This window comes from Peromyscus maniculatus, chromosome 14, assembly GCF_049852395.1.
Source record: "Peromyscus maniculatus bairdii isolate BWxNUB_F1_BW_parent chromosome 14, HU_Pman_BW_mat_3.1, whole genome shotgun sequence".
NCBI classification, from domain to species: domain Eukaryota; kingdom Metazoa; phylum Chordata; class Mammalia; order Rodentia; family Cricetidae; genus Peromyscus; species Peromyscus maniculatus.
In genome coordinates this window covers 47,955,267-47,969,867 of record NC_134865.1, presented here as the reverse complement: position 1 = coordinate 47,969,867, position 14,601 = coordinate 47,955,267, and the positions used below count along the sequence as shown (strand labels likewise).

The window sequence follows — 14,601 nt, the reverse complement described above, 5'->3', positions numbered from 1 at the left end:
CCATGCTTCCACATTACACTAAGACCCTCATCTTAACACGTAAAACAGTCTGGGGAGATGGCTCAGATGGGACCTGAGTTTAGATCCCAGCACTCACCTTAAAACATCAGGTGTGGCTGCCTGTAACCCCAGTGCCATAGAGTCTGGAGACAGGAGGATGACTGGGTCTTGCTGGTCTTCAGCCTAGATCCAGGTTCAGCAAGAGACCCTGTCTCAAAGGAACAAGGTGGAGAAAGATACAGCAGGATCCCCAGTGTTCTCCTGGGCCTTCCTATACACTCAGGTGCATGTACTTGAGCATACATGTGTGCTTATACATCTCGTATAATACACACTAAACCTTAGAGTGTGCTATAGTAGACTGTACGTTTAGCATGCTCAGTGCACCTGCCCTTCAGTTCTAAACCCAGCAACAGAAACACACACACACACAAACACACCATCAACAGTGTGTGTGTGTGTGTGTAAACAATACACATTTAACTCCCAAATGACATTAAAAAACAAGCATACACTACGGAAATGTTCCAGGACATGGCCCCAAACACATCAGCTCTGCGTGTTATTTTGAGACGCACCGGGTGCAGGAGGGGAGCCTTGCCCTGCTCGTTTCTTCCTGAAACTGACAGTGAAACCTCCCTTGAGATAATGTCCTCTTTGCCAGGAAGGAAGAAATCTCTTATCACAGGCCTCTGCAAACCCACGCTGGGATGGATCCGAGAAAACAAAGCTCCTCCAATAACTCTTCTCCGCCACCCCACCCCACCCCCAGCACCCAGTGACTTCTGTACGAGTTACCGTTTCCTGGCTCAGATCCCTCACTTCTTTACAATGTAGAATTTCTCTAAAAGATGCGGCAGCTTTCTGTCCTGGCCACTTAGTGGTCTGTCCATTCCCCTTCGCAGGTCCCCAAAATTAATAGAGTGCGTACACTGTTCTTCTGTCCCTCCATCTTGGCTCATTTTATTTCTTGATCACAACTGTGGTCTCAAGCACAAGAGGAGAATTTTTTTCTCTCTCTCTCCAACACTTCCCATTGAATTGGACCATATAATAATGGTCTATTGTGCCTGAATTTTCCAGATGAACCATGCTACTTAGATAATCAATCACTGTGAACGACAAGAAGGCAAGATTACACTAGAATCACACAGAGTTTGACTTTAAGACGTTAAATGAGACAATCTTTTTATTTTCTTTGTGTTGTGCTGGGTATGAAGGTCAAGGTCTTACACATGCTAGGGAAATACTATTACCACTGAGCTCTACTCCACAGACCAAAAATTGTTTTGTTTTGTTTTGTTTGTTTGTTTTGTTTTTGTTTTTTTTTTAAACTTGAGTATATACCCTGTGAACGAAGATGTTCACAGAAGCCTGAAAAGAGCATCAGATACCCTGGAGCTGAAGCTACAGGCACATGTGAGCCACCAGGTATTCGTGCTAGGAACCAAACCCAGATCCTCTGCAAGAGCAGGCCTTGGATCTTAACTACTGGGCTGTCTCTTCAGTCCAAAAAACTAGTTCTTATAAAACACACTGGTGCCGGGTGTGGTGGTGCACACCTTTAATCCCAGCACTCGGGAGGCAGAGGCAGGTTTAAGGCCAGCCTGGTCTACAGAGTGAGTTCCAGGATAGGCTCCAAAGCTACACAGAGAAATCCTGTCTTGAAAAACAAAAACAAACAAACAAACAAAACAAAACAAAACAAAAAAAAAAACCAGCTATGGGACCAGGACCTGTCCTTGGTGCGTGAGATGACTTTTTGGAACCTAGGGCCTATGCTGAGACATTTTGTTCAGCCTTGGTGTAGGGAGGAGGGAACTGGACCCTGCCTCAACTGAATCTACCAGGCTGAGCTGAATCCCCAGGGGAGACCTTGCCTTGAAGGAAGCAGGAATGGGGGGGGGGTGAATTGGGGGGGAAGGCTGGGGGGTGGGAGGAGGGAGGACAGGGGAATCCGTGGCTGATACGTAAAATTAAATTAATTATAAGATGAAAAAAAAAAGAAAAACCACATTGATGATTTCATTAACTCATTCTGGTAGCCACGGTGGCTTTATGTTAGTAAGGATTGGCAGAAACGATCAAGATTAGCTATGTAACTCAGGTCTCGGATCAGGTTTTATTTCTTAGGGACCACACATACTACAGGAATTGGTTTGTAGCTCTACATGTAAAAAAATCATGGTAAGTGACTGCATACAATTTGAACCCAGGGCGTGCACATAGACTTATGCTTATACTAAATGCTTATTTTACTAATCCAGGTGTTTATGAGTCATGCTCTCTGCATTTATAGATATAGATTAGTCATACCTGAATGCAGCCGTTACTGCAGAGACTCTGGTGAAAAGTGCTGAGCGTAAGTGACCAGTGAATGCTCAGCCCCAGTGGGGACATTTGTACCACTCTGATCCTCTAAGGCTGGAAGAGAAGGCAGAGAGAGAGAGAGAGAGAGAGAGAGAGAGAGAGAGAGAGAGAGAGAGAGAGAGAGAGAGAGAGAAGATGGAGGGAGAAGAGGATCAGGAGGAAGTCTGTCTCCCTGCATGACACAGCCAGAGCAGCAGGGACCCTAGGGTAAAGTCACTTTGATTGAATTCTGGAGAGAGCCACCCACATAATATCCAACCTTCAAGTTCACTACACAGTGCCTCGAGTTGGTCTTCAGCTGAGATTTGGTCACTGGGTCTCAGAGAGTGTTTATCAGGGAAATCTTCGTCTGCTTCAGACTTCAAGAACAGGGGTTTCCCATCTCAGAGAGGATATCTGCACTGAGGTCCTGACTTCACCTTCCTGTCCTGCAGGCCCCACCGACCGCATGGCACAACGGATATCCTCTGCTCTGCAGCCACAGGGCAGCAGCAGGTTCTTCTCTGCAGCCACAGGGCAGCAGCAGGTTCTGCAGACACTGCTGTCTCAGTCGGATCCCTATTAATTCCCTGGGGAGCTAAATAAAGCCTTCTGGATGCCGCCTATGTGTTTTCTGTAATTCTATACTTTTTTTTTTCTTTGTTTTGTTTTTTTGAGATAGGTTTCTCTGTGTAGTTTTGGTGCCTGTCTTGGATCTCACTCTGTAGACCAGGCCTGAGTGCTGGGATTAAAGGTGTGTGCCACCACTGCCTGGCCAGATTCTATACTTTTAACAGATATGTCATAGATATTTAAACTCCCCTCTCATTGTTTTATTGATTTAGTAGTGTGTGGTTATTACTTTTTTTTTTTGTTTTTCGAGACAGGGTTTCTCTGTGTAGCTTTGCTCCTTTTCTGGATCTCACTCTGTAGACCAGGCTGGCCTCGAACTCACAGAGATCCGCCTGCCTCTGCCTCCCGAGTGCTGGGATTAGGTTATTACTATTTTTACAAATACCATTTAATTTTATATACTTATGGTTTTGAGTACATGACATATACTAAAAATATATAACCCTACATACTTATATCTAGCCAAATAATATCACACACCATATAGTAATTACTTTTTACCTTATTCTATTTAATTGTTTATTTATGTATTTTTGAGACGAGGTCTTACTCTGTAGCCCAGGCTGGCTTTGGACTCACAGTGATCCTCCTGCCCAGTCTACTGAGTGCTGGGGTGATGAGGACAAGCCACCACACCTGACTTTTTGTTTTGTTTGAGTATTATTGAGAGGGAGCCATAGTGAATACGTGGCCAGAGGACAATGTTATGGAGTCATCTCTCTCTTTTGACCCTAGCTTTAAAGTAGTGGTTCTGTCTTTCTACCTTATGTCGGACCTGGGAATTGAACTGGCGCATTCGGTTTGGTCCATGAGCACCTTGACCACTGAGCCAACATGCTAATGTGTACTCGCCCCCCCCAGCCCCTGCACGCTCCATGTTTTTTATTTTGTTTTATGTGTATGGGTATTTTGGCTGCATATATATATTTTACCACCTTCATGCCTGGTGCCTGTAGGAGCCAGAAGAAAGTGCTGGATTCCCTGGAACTGGAGTTACTGACAGGTATGAACGACCTCATTTGTGCCGGGACCTGGACCAGGTCCTCTGGAAGAGCAGTGGTACTCTCAGCCATCGAGCTCTCTCTAGCCCTTCTCCCCAGACGTTCCCCCACCTTTTCTCTCTTTTTTTTAAGATGAGCGGTCTCTTATAGTACAGGCTGGACTGTAATCAAGGAATATCAAACTCTTATTTTTTTTTTTTTTTGGTTTTTTGAGACAGGGTTTCTCTGTGTAGCTTTGCGCCTTTCCTGGAACTCACTTTGGAGACCAGGCTGGCCTCGAACTCACAAAGATGCCTCTGCCTCCCGAGTGCTGGGATTAAAAGCGTGCACCACCACCGCCCGGCAGCTAGGAATATTTAATTCTTAATCTTTCTACCTTCATCTTCCAAGGACTAATGTCGCATGGTAACTGTCAAGAACACACATGGATATTCTTAAAGCTGAATATAGCTGGATGGTCATGCTGTACGCCTTTAATCCCATCACTCAGGAGGCAGAGGCAAGCAGATTTCTATGAGTTCAACACCAGCCTGGTCTACAGAGTGAGTTCCAGGACAGCCAGGACTGTTACACAGAGAAATTCTGTTTCAAACCAAAACTAAAACCAAACCAAACCAACCAAACAAACAAAACAAAAAAAACGCTGAATATAAAATCTTAACACTGACAAATCATGCAGTTTTTTTTGTCTTTTATACACACACACACACACACACACACACACACACACACACACACACACAATCCTAGTTGACACACTTCAGTTGGCAAGAATAGTTAGTAAGAAGCAGAACCACAGACGCCAAAAAGCAAGGTTAGTACATTTAGGGACCTTCCTGGACCCTGGAACTATGGACTAGGCCTTTGATGGATTGAGTCTTTGTTCCCGTTTTGACAGGTGCTGGGTTTGAAGGTCAGCATGGTGCCACTACCATGGTGTCGGTTGTGCTAAGGACTGGGAGCTTGCTTCGATAGGATTATAGGCCAGGGTCATCATGCTGGACCAACAGTTTGTCATCCTCACTTCCTGTTTGTTTGGGAGATGTTAGTGACTGACCTAGCCATGTGCTCTGTCACTGAGACATTTCTTTAGTCCTTGATTATGCTCCCACCCTCCACCTCTCCCTTCCTCCATCCCTCCCTCCCTCTATTCCTCCCTTCCTAGCTCTAATGTCACTATGTGGTCCTTGTTGACCTAGAACCTGTGGCCTCAGGTTTTTCTCCTGCCTCAACCTCTTGAACACCACATACCGCCAGGCATGGCTTCCATATGAATTTGTTTTGGGATTTCAAATAAATGGAAATCATCAACCAGTAATGTGCTTCCATCGTAGTTTGAATCCTCTGAATTTTCATGGCTTCAAAAACAAAACTTAGGCGGATCGCTGTGAGTTCGAGGCCAGCCTGGGCTACCAAGTGAGCTCCAGGAAAGGCGCAAAACTACGCAGAGAAACCCTGTCTCGAAAAACCAAAAAAAAAACAAAAAAAAAAAAACTTATCCCCCGTGTGGTAAGTGACATTAAGAGGGCTGCCATTGGAATTGGAATACAAGTGACTGATTATTGAATTAACCATCACCCTGTGGATTGGCACATCTAGAAACTTGGTGAGATCAGCACCAGGGTTTTCTCTTGTCTTCTCTCTCCTCCCTCTTCTTCCCCCACTCCCTCAGTACTGAGGACTGAACCTAGAGTCCCACACGTCCTAGATCATGAGTTCATTAGTTCTTCTCCACTGGGCTACGGCCCTAACCTTCCTTTACCTTTTCTTTTGTGCCTTTGTCCCAGGAAGCTGCACAGGCTGGCCTTGAACCTCACAGCCCAGAGAGGATCACCATGCCTCCCCGCCTTCCGAGGTTTTCAAGCCCAGGCCCAGCCTTAGCCTTGAGTCTCTTAAAATAATAGGAGAGTAAATTAACTTATGCCGTGTCAAGGGGAAAACTATGAGGTTTTGTTCACTCAACCAGCCAGAAAGAAGTGTTTGGATATGAGTCACGGGGAGAAGGATGGTTTCACAGTCAACACTGAAACAAAACCAGCAAAAAGCAGATGAGTTTGCTCCAACGTCCCTTTCCTTATCCAGCAGGAAAGAAACAATAGGAAATAACTGCTCAGTTAGCATCAACTTATTTAGAAATAATTTGGGTGGTTTGGTTTTTGAGACAAGGTCTCACTTAATAGCTCTGGCTGCCTGGAACTTGCTATGCAGACCAGGCTTGCCTCAAACTCACAGAAATCTAAGCCTGTGGCTCCTGAGTGCCTGGACTAAAGGCGTGTGCTGGCAAGGCCAGCTTGGTAAATCATTAATGGAGGATTAGGGCGCAGGACCATTCATTATCATCCTGACTTTGATCGGCCTCCTGGTGAAACCCAGGCTGTTACCTCTCGATCTCTCTCCTGATTTCCTCAAAGGCCAGATAACAACTTAGTTCCTTGTTGAATGTGGAACTTTGATGTGGGTGACTGCATTTGGATTCTGAGCTTGATCTCTTAGGAACGAGCAGAACATTGGCCTAAAACAATGTTGATCCAATAACATCAATCAGTTTATATTACTCTTCATTAATTTTCTCTTTCTTTTATAACTTATTTTTGTTTCATATCCATTGGTGTTTTGCCTGCACATATGCCTGTATGAGGGATCCCTTGGAATTGGAATTACAGACAGTTGTGAGCTGCCCTGTGGGTGCTGGGAATTGAACCGGGGTCTTCCGGAAGAGCAGCCAGTGCTCCTAATGGTTAAACCATCTCTCCAGCCCTGATATTCCTATCCATCCAACACATTTACATTAACTTGTTTGCAAACTGTTCAGGAAGGAGGGTGCGCTGGTCTATCCCTGTAGTCTCAGGACTCAGGAGGCTGAAGCAAGACCTTTGAGAGTCCCCGGCCAGCCTGGGCTACATAGACAGGCTCTGCTAAACAAAACAAAGCCTTTCGGGGGTGCCATTTCTCCCTAGAGGAAGCACTTATTCATTTGTGCATGTCCGTTTGATTACTCTCTTAGTAGAGGCTTCTGAAGTGTGTAGTTAGCGAATGTCTGTCGGGAACCTGGAGATTTAGCACAGTGGTGGAGCATTTCCTTGGCATGTGCTGGGTCTGAGTTAGAAGCCAGCATGGCAAGATGAGAAAGGGGGAAAATGTGTAGCTCAGGTGTATTCCAAGGAAATGCTTTTAGTAAACAGTCATGCTTTGTGGATGCTTTGTGAATCTTCCAGTCCTGCCTGGAACTTGGTTCAGTTTCTGTAGCAGGAGTGAAAGGAAAATAAGACCCTACCCCTGCCTGACAGACAGTTCTCCTCCCAGCCCTCCCACCTCCATTGTCTCCATGTAAACTGGTGACCATGGGACTGGGGAAATGGTTTAGCAGGTCAGGGCTCTGGCAGCCCAGCGATGATCGATGATTGCCTAAGAAACTGAGTTCATAATCCTGGGCACGACACCGTGTGGAAGAACAGACTCCACGAAACTGTCCTCTGACCTCCTCTCGTGTGCCAGAGCATGGGTGCCCCCACACAAACATACAGTAACAGTAACAGGGGGCTGGAGAGATGGCCCAGGGGTTAAGAGGGCAAAGCGCTCTTGCAGAGGACCTGAGTTCCATTCCTAGCACCCTCAAAGGGCCGCCCGCTCCCAACCATCTGCAACCAATACCTTCTTCTGGCCTCTGAGAACGCCTGCACTCACATATCCACACACAAATGTATAGCCGTATAATTAAAAGTAAAATAAATCTTTTTTTTTTTTTAAAAGATAAAATAGTGACAATAATTTATTCCAGTATCATTGTAAGGATCAAAGGAAATAATGTATTCAAGTTTTTGGGAATGTGCTATATAGCATGCTGTTGATATTCCAGTATTCATTTTGTTCGCTTGCTTGCTCATTTTAATTTTAAAGGTTTTTTTTTTTTTTAATTTTTATGTGTGCCATGTATGTGCACCAAGTGTATACCAGGTGCCCTCAGAGGACAGAAGAGGATTGCAGGTCCCCTGGAAGTGGAGTTAAGGACAGTTAGCAGTCTCCATATGGGTGCTTTCTGGGAACCAAAGCCAGGTCTTTGGCAAGAGCAGCAGGTGTTCTTAACTGCTGAGTCAAATCTCCAGCCTTGTTTAGGTACCAAAGTTAGCGGCTAAACCAAAATGGGAAAACCTTTGAGAAGGGGAATGATTATGTTCCCAATAAATGTAAAATGGTATCCCTGGCCAGGTGTGATGATGCATGCCCCTAATCCCGGCCCTGGGAGATGGAAGCAGAAAAAGAGAAATTCAAGACCAGCTTTGGTTACATTACAAGTTCAAGGCCAGCCTGGGCTACATGGGACCTTGTGTCAAAAAACAAAAGTAAAAACAAAACTAAGCCGGGCGGTGGTGGTGGTGGTGGCGGCGGCGGCGGCGGCGGCGGCGGCGGCGGCGGCGGCGGCGGCGGCGCACGCCTTTAATCTCAGCACTCGGGAGGCAGAGCCAGGCAGATCTCTGTGAGTTCGAGGCCAGCCTGGGCTACCAAGTGAGTTCCAGGAAAGGAGCAAAGCTACACAGAGAAACCCTGTCTTGAAAAAACAAAACAAAACAAAACAAAACAAAAAACAAAAAAAAAAAACCTAAAAAAAAATCAGCCCAGCACTGAAGCTGGGTGATAGGCTTTTGTACCCCGATATCAGGTGTCTCCACTGAAGCAGTAAGCCAGATCAAGCCGAATTAGAAAGACTAGGTTTCTTGGGCCAAGCACTCTCAGGTGACTTTCCATCCCCTAGAGGTGAGGCGGGGAAAGGGAACAGGAGAAATCACATGGCCTGGAGGGGGCTTAATTACCCTGCAGGCTCTGCCTTGAGCAGGGAAGGAGCTTCGGGGGAGAAGCCTGGACTTTTGGTGGTCTTTCTGAGAGAGGTGGGGTTTGGAATGGGGGAGCCGGGGATGCCATCTGAACACGGGGCACTGGGGCAAATGTCCAGAACTTGAGAAGTTGAAAGAGAACCTTTCATTCCAGGCAGACTGGACTACCGGGCAATACTTGATTTGAAAACAACAACAACAACAACAACAGAAACAGTTGAGTGTGGAGGTGCACACATGTAATTACAGCACATGGGAAGAGAATCAAGAAATTCCAGAGTTCAAAGCCATCCTTGCTGCGTGTAGGGGGGCACACCTTTAGTCCTAGCACATAGGAGGCTGAGGCAGGTGGATCCTGGTGAGTCTGAGGCCAGCCTGGTCGGCCTGGTGAGTTCTAGGCCAGCCAGTGCTAGGCAGTGAGAAAATAAGGCAAACAAAAAGCAAGAGTTCAAAGCCATTGTAAATTACTAGTGACTTCCAGGTCAGCCTGGGGTATACTAGACTCTTTTCAAAAATGAAAATGTATCCAACGAACAAGACAAAAACAAAAAAACAAACAAAAAAACAACCAACCAAACAAAAACCTCCCAAACCTTGAAAGAGAATGTGGGTGTGTGAAAAAATATGTTTAATCCTAGGTGCTGAAATGAAACCCAAATATGGTTGCACCTTAGCTCCAAAGGAAGGCTTCCCTTTACCTGCCTTCCTTCCTTCTTTTTTTTTTTTTCTTTTTGGCAGGTATAGGCGCGCTTTGTGTGTGTGTGTGTGTGTGTGTGTGTGTATCTGTGTGTATCTGTGTGTGTGTGTATCTGTGTGTGTGTGTGTGTGTATGTGTGTGTGTGTGTGTGTGTGTGTGTATGTGTGTGTGTGTATGTGTGTGTTGTTGACATTCCATGCTGTTGAGCTGACTGCAGGCTGTGCAGTGTGTTCTGGGATCCCAACTTGGTGAGCTGTCACCCATGTTGGGCTGGGTCTTGGTGATCAGCTGTCTTTGAGTCACATCTTGAAGGGACACTAGCCCACTCCAGCATGTGGCCCTGGCAGGACTTTCCTCTCTCCTCCCCGTTGCCTTGCTAAAACCCATTAGATTACATTCCTAAAGCTAGCCACCAAGGTCTATTCTAGCCACCAAGGTCTATTCTAGCCACCAAGGTCTATTCCCTTATTTGGCCACTTCCTCCTCCTGCGGCTGACCACTAAGGTCCAGCTATCAAACCATTGAAGTCCAGCTATCAGAAGCCCCCTTTGGCTCACCTAATTAACATGCCCAATCAAAATTAAACACCTCATCCTAACACAGGGTTTCCCATTTTACCTTTACAGACCGCCACATCTGTCTCCTCTCTACCCAGAGGCAGTCCTTTGTCCCACCGGGACAAATACCCCTGCCCCCTTTCCTTTGTCCCCTTCCCCTTCTCCCTCGTCCCTTATCTCCTCTACCACTGCATCCTAGCCCATTCTAACACAGACCTCCCCCCTTTTCTCTGCTTAAAAATTACACCTGGAGGTCATTTGCTGCTCTTTTTCTGCCTGAGTCAGAAAGCAGCCCCTTTACCTTTTCCTCCCTGCTTAATAAAGGAGCTAGCTCTCTGTGAAAACAGGTGTTTGGGTGTGGTTTGTGCCTAATCTGGGGTCTGGGAGGGAGCCCTTGATGTGCAGAAGTCCCCTTCCCATCTGGTCCTCTGAGTAACCCCAATAAAATTGATTCATTACGTTGGACTTTGGTGGTATCCATAGTTGGTCTGTCCTGGGATCCCTATCTGGGCTGAGTAGTCCTGTATGTGCTGTGTCTCTCAGGAAAAGTTCTGTCACACTGTAACAGTGTTGATAAATTGGTCTGGTTTTTGAGACTGCGCTCTTGTAACCCAGACGGCCCCTAATTCACAATGTAGCCAATCCCTGTAATCCCCGTTCTTGGGAAGTAGAAGCTGGAGACTCAGGAGACCAAGGTCATCTCAGCTTCATGAGACTGTCTCAAAAATAAAAATGATTTTAAAAAGGTATTTACCATTCAACCTCGAGTTTCTTTTTTCTCATCTTTTCCTTTTGACTGTAGTCTATGTAAGGAGATTCTTTTTCCTCTCAAGAGGAGCTTGCTCCACAATATTCTAATTGCTCATTCCGTAAGCCTTCTCCACCTTGTAAAACTTTTACAAAGGAATTCAGATCTTTTAATCTTCCCCACCTTGCAAAACTTTTATGCAAATATTTAATCCTCCACCCTGCCTCCCTGTTAAACATTTGTTTACACACACACACACACACACACACACACACACACACACACACACACACACACACACACGGCGATGGCCTAGGGCAGCAGACCTCTTTTCCTTTTTCTTTACCTCCTTTATTCACATTTTTGAAAAACTAGCCAATCTTGAAAGAGTGTGAGGTTAGACGCCAGTCAATGGGGAAACAACATCACAACCTGCATGCAAATAAAAGCCACGTGAGGCTGGGGTTGCTGGAGCCCGCCTTTAATCACAGCCCTGGAAAGGCAGCTGCAGGTTATCTCTGAGTTTAGCTACATAGTGAGTTCCAGGCCAGCCAGAGCTATATAGTAAGACATTGTTTCCAAAAAAACCCAAAGAAAACAAAGTGAACCTCCTGTCTCATCCTTTCCTTTTGTTTGTGTGATTGTTTGTGGGATGCCAAGAATATCTGTTTGCAACACCTAGAAATTAAGTATCATTCCTTAGCAGAACTTGAGATCTCCTTGCAATGAACTTTCATAGTCCCCCTCCCTCTGATGGACTCCTCAGACAATTTAAAGATTGTCAATGAAAAAAAATTTTTTTTATTATATTTAATATGTATGCGTAGGTTAAAGGTCAGAGAAGAAACCTGTAGAAGTCAGTTCTCTCCACCCTGGGATTAAACTCCAATGCTCATTTGGCGGCGGTCACTCTCTGTCCTGAGGCGTCTCATCAACCATCAGAATGTGGATTTAACGAGTTAAATGTCTTCTAAAGTAAACGGAGCACACAGACATTTCCAATTTCCATTTCCATTTCCCCGGATTTCTGGAAGTGTTTTCTTTTCAGGCCGGCAGAAGCCACTGAGCACACAGCTTTTTACAATGTATACAAGACCTCCTTACAAACGTCTCCTTTGTTCAAATGCTCTAACGGAGGTGGCAGACACAGGGCCACGAGAGAACAATGAAAAATGCTTGTTCCTAGCAGGGAAGGAGTAGGATTTGAGCTAGAGATTCAGACAGAATTTGGGAGGAGAACTGTATTTGAAACACTGAAAAGAATGTACAAGCACGATGTTGAACAGAATTTACGGAAGACCCTTATTTTAGACAAGGCCCCACTAGGCTGCAGCAAACGAATCAAAACAGTCTCTCTGCTAAAGGCGTATGCCACCAAAGCCCAAACTGTCTCTGTCTCCACTTCTACAAGGAGAGTTAACTTTGAAATGGCCACTTCGCCCACTTTGTAACCTTTGAAACACTTTGGATCCTCCCGCCTCCACCTCCCAAGTGCTGGAATTACAGGCATGCACTACCATACACAGCTTGTAGGAATGGATTTTTTAAAGTTCATGCATTCATTTATATTCATTCAATTATTCAATAATATTTGTTTGAGGTGCTAAGGATATAAAAATCAAGGATAATCTTCCTGGGGCAGAGGCAGGAGGATAGCTACAAGTTTGAGGTCAGCCTGGTTAACATAGGTAAATCCCAGGGTATCCAGGCTACATAGTAAGACCTTGTATCAAACACACACACACACACACACACACACACACACACACACACACACACAATGCATGGTGGTTCATCCTATAACCTTACAATTTGGTAGTCTGAGGTTGTTTCAACACAAACAAAATGCCCAGTTGTAGCACACACCCATTACCTCAGCAGTTGGAAGTCGGGCCCAGTGGAATCTCCTGAAGTTGGACCGGTCACAGCATGTCCTGGGTCCACTCCCCTAGCCATGTGTCCTCAGCCGTGGAAGATGTCATAGCAGCCCAGAGCATCACTTCTAGGTGCTCGCATGTGTATGTGGCAGTGTGTGTGCCACTGGGCTCAGTCAGATAGTTTGGTCTACACAGCAAGTTCCTGGCCAGCACAGCATGTCTTATTATAAATTATTTTCAGCAAATGCTAAAGTTTATAATGATGGCCTATATTCTTCAGAAACATCAACCCCCCCCCCCCCCCCCGTGTGTGTGTGTGTGTGTGTGTGTGTGTGTGTGTGTGTGTGTGTGTGCATGTGCGCATGCGTGTGTGTGCTGGGATTGAACTCAAGCCTCCTGCTTGCTGGATAAGCAGTAACACTCTCCGTAAACAGTGGTGACTTCGTACCCTATCCTACAGGCCCAGGGTATCTCTTTTCATACTTTGTCTCCTTTACTGGGCTGTGAACACTTTTACTTATTTATTTTGATATGGTATCTTGTTATGTAGACCCAGTTTGCCTCCAACTCCAACTCCTCCCATCTCCACCTCCAAGTGCTGGGATTATAGGTGTGTACCATCACCTCACGCTCCACACTTGCAGCAATTCGAAGGCCAGGGCAATGAGGAATTCCTCTCTCTGTGACTTCAGCAAGCGGAATGGAAGGAGGTGGGATTAGTCTTTCTCGAGAAATAAAAAATATATATATATATATATATACATGTATATTTATACACATGCACACACACACACATTTGGTTTTTGGAGTCAGGGTTTCTCTGTGTAGCCCTGGCTATCCTAGAAGTCACTCTGTAGACCTAACTAGTCACTCTATGGCTTCTAACTCAGGGATCTGCCTGCCTCGGCCTCCTGAGTGCTGGATTAAGGTGTGTGCCACCACCTCCTGGCTTTTTGGCAAACGAAACTATTTCTAATGACTTACCAGCATGGAACATTTTTCAGCCTGTTTCTTGGAAGTAGTTCAGTCTTTAATTATAGACATTCATTTGCCTTGCCTGAAATAACTTTCTGGAACTAAAACTTTGAAATCTTTTAATAAAAATCGGTTCCATCTAGAAGTCAAGTTTGTAACTTGCAAGACAGAAAAGTTAAGAGTCTAAATTCTAAATAAGCCTCTTCAATTCAAAATTCAAACCTGAAATGGCAACGGGTGCCTGTACAAGCTCTTGGGAGGATCAGGAGTTCAGGGCCAGCCTCAACTACACTGCAAGGCTGATGCCAATCTAGGCTAGACTACACCATGGTTCAAAACAAGAAAAACAATGACAACAAAAAAAGAAAACAAAACGAAAAACCACCCTCAGAATTCCACATGCTGCATTCCCCCATAAATTATATGCTCTGTGCAATACTGGTAGGTGTTAGAATTCATTTAGAAAATTTTACACTTAAGTTCACTAAAGGTACATACGTGATGAGTGAAGACAGAGAGCCTGGTTTAACTTAGTAGGCGACTGGCTTTTCTCTTGCAGACCACAGCAGTGTGGGCGATCACATACCCAGGCTGTGTCCTGGATATCTACATCTTCCTAATCTTGCCACCCTTGGTCAATTGGCACGTGGCTTTCCGGACATCAACCATCCGAGACAACTCTGAAATTAGTTGCTAATTAATGACGTGAGTCGGACGATTCCGGTTGCTCGGCGGTTATTTACCTCCATTCATCACGCCCCAGTTGATCCCCGACCAATAAAACCTGCGGCTCCTGGGTCACCAGCCCTGCCCAGGACCGCACAGCATCCGGCGGGGAACCGGGCGGGAGACCGAGAGGCGTGACTTCGGCCAAAGCTCGGGTCTGCGCGCGCGCGCGCGCGGCGCGGCGCGAGCCTCCGTGAACGCGCGGGGCG

The 14,601-nt window shown here is 45.7% G+C and overlaps 1 long non-coding RNA gene across 2 annotated transcripts in view; it reads right to left on the bottom strand.

Moving 5' to 3' along the window:
* LOC121822388 (uncharacterized) overlaps window positions 1–14,529 on the bottom strand; it is a 29,370-nt gene extending 14,841 nt beyond the window's left edge. For both annotated transcript variants that reach the window (XR_013044381.1, XR_013044380.1), the window contains exon 1: window positions 14,165–14,529. This is a non-coding gene — a long non-coding RNA (uncharacterized LOC121822388). The remainder of the gene's footprint in view (window positions 1–14,164) is intronic.
* Between the last annotated feature and the right edge of the window lie 72 nt (window positions 14,530–14,601).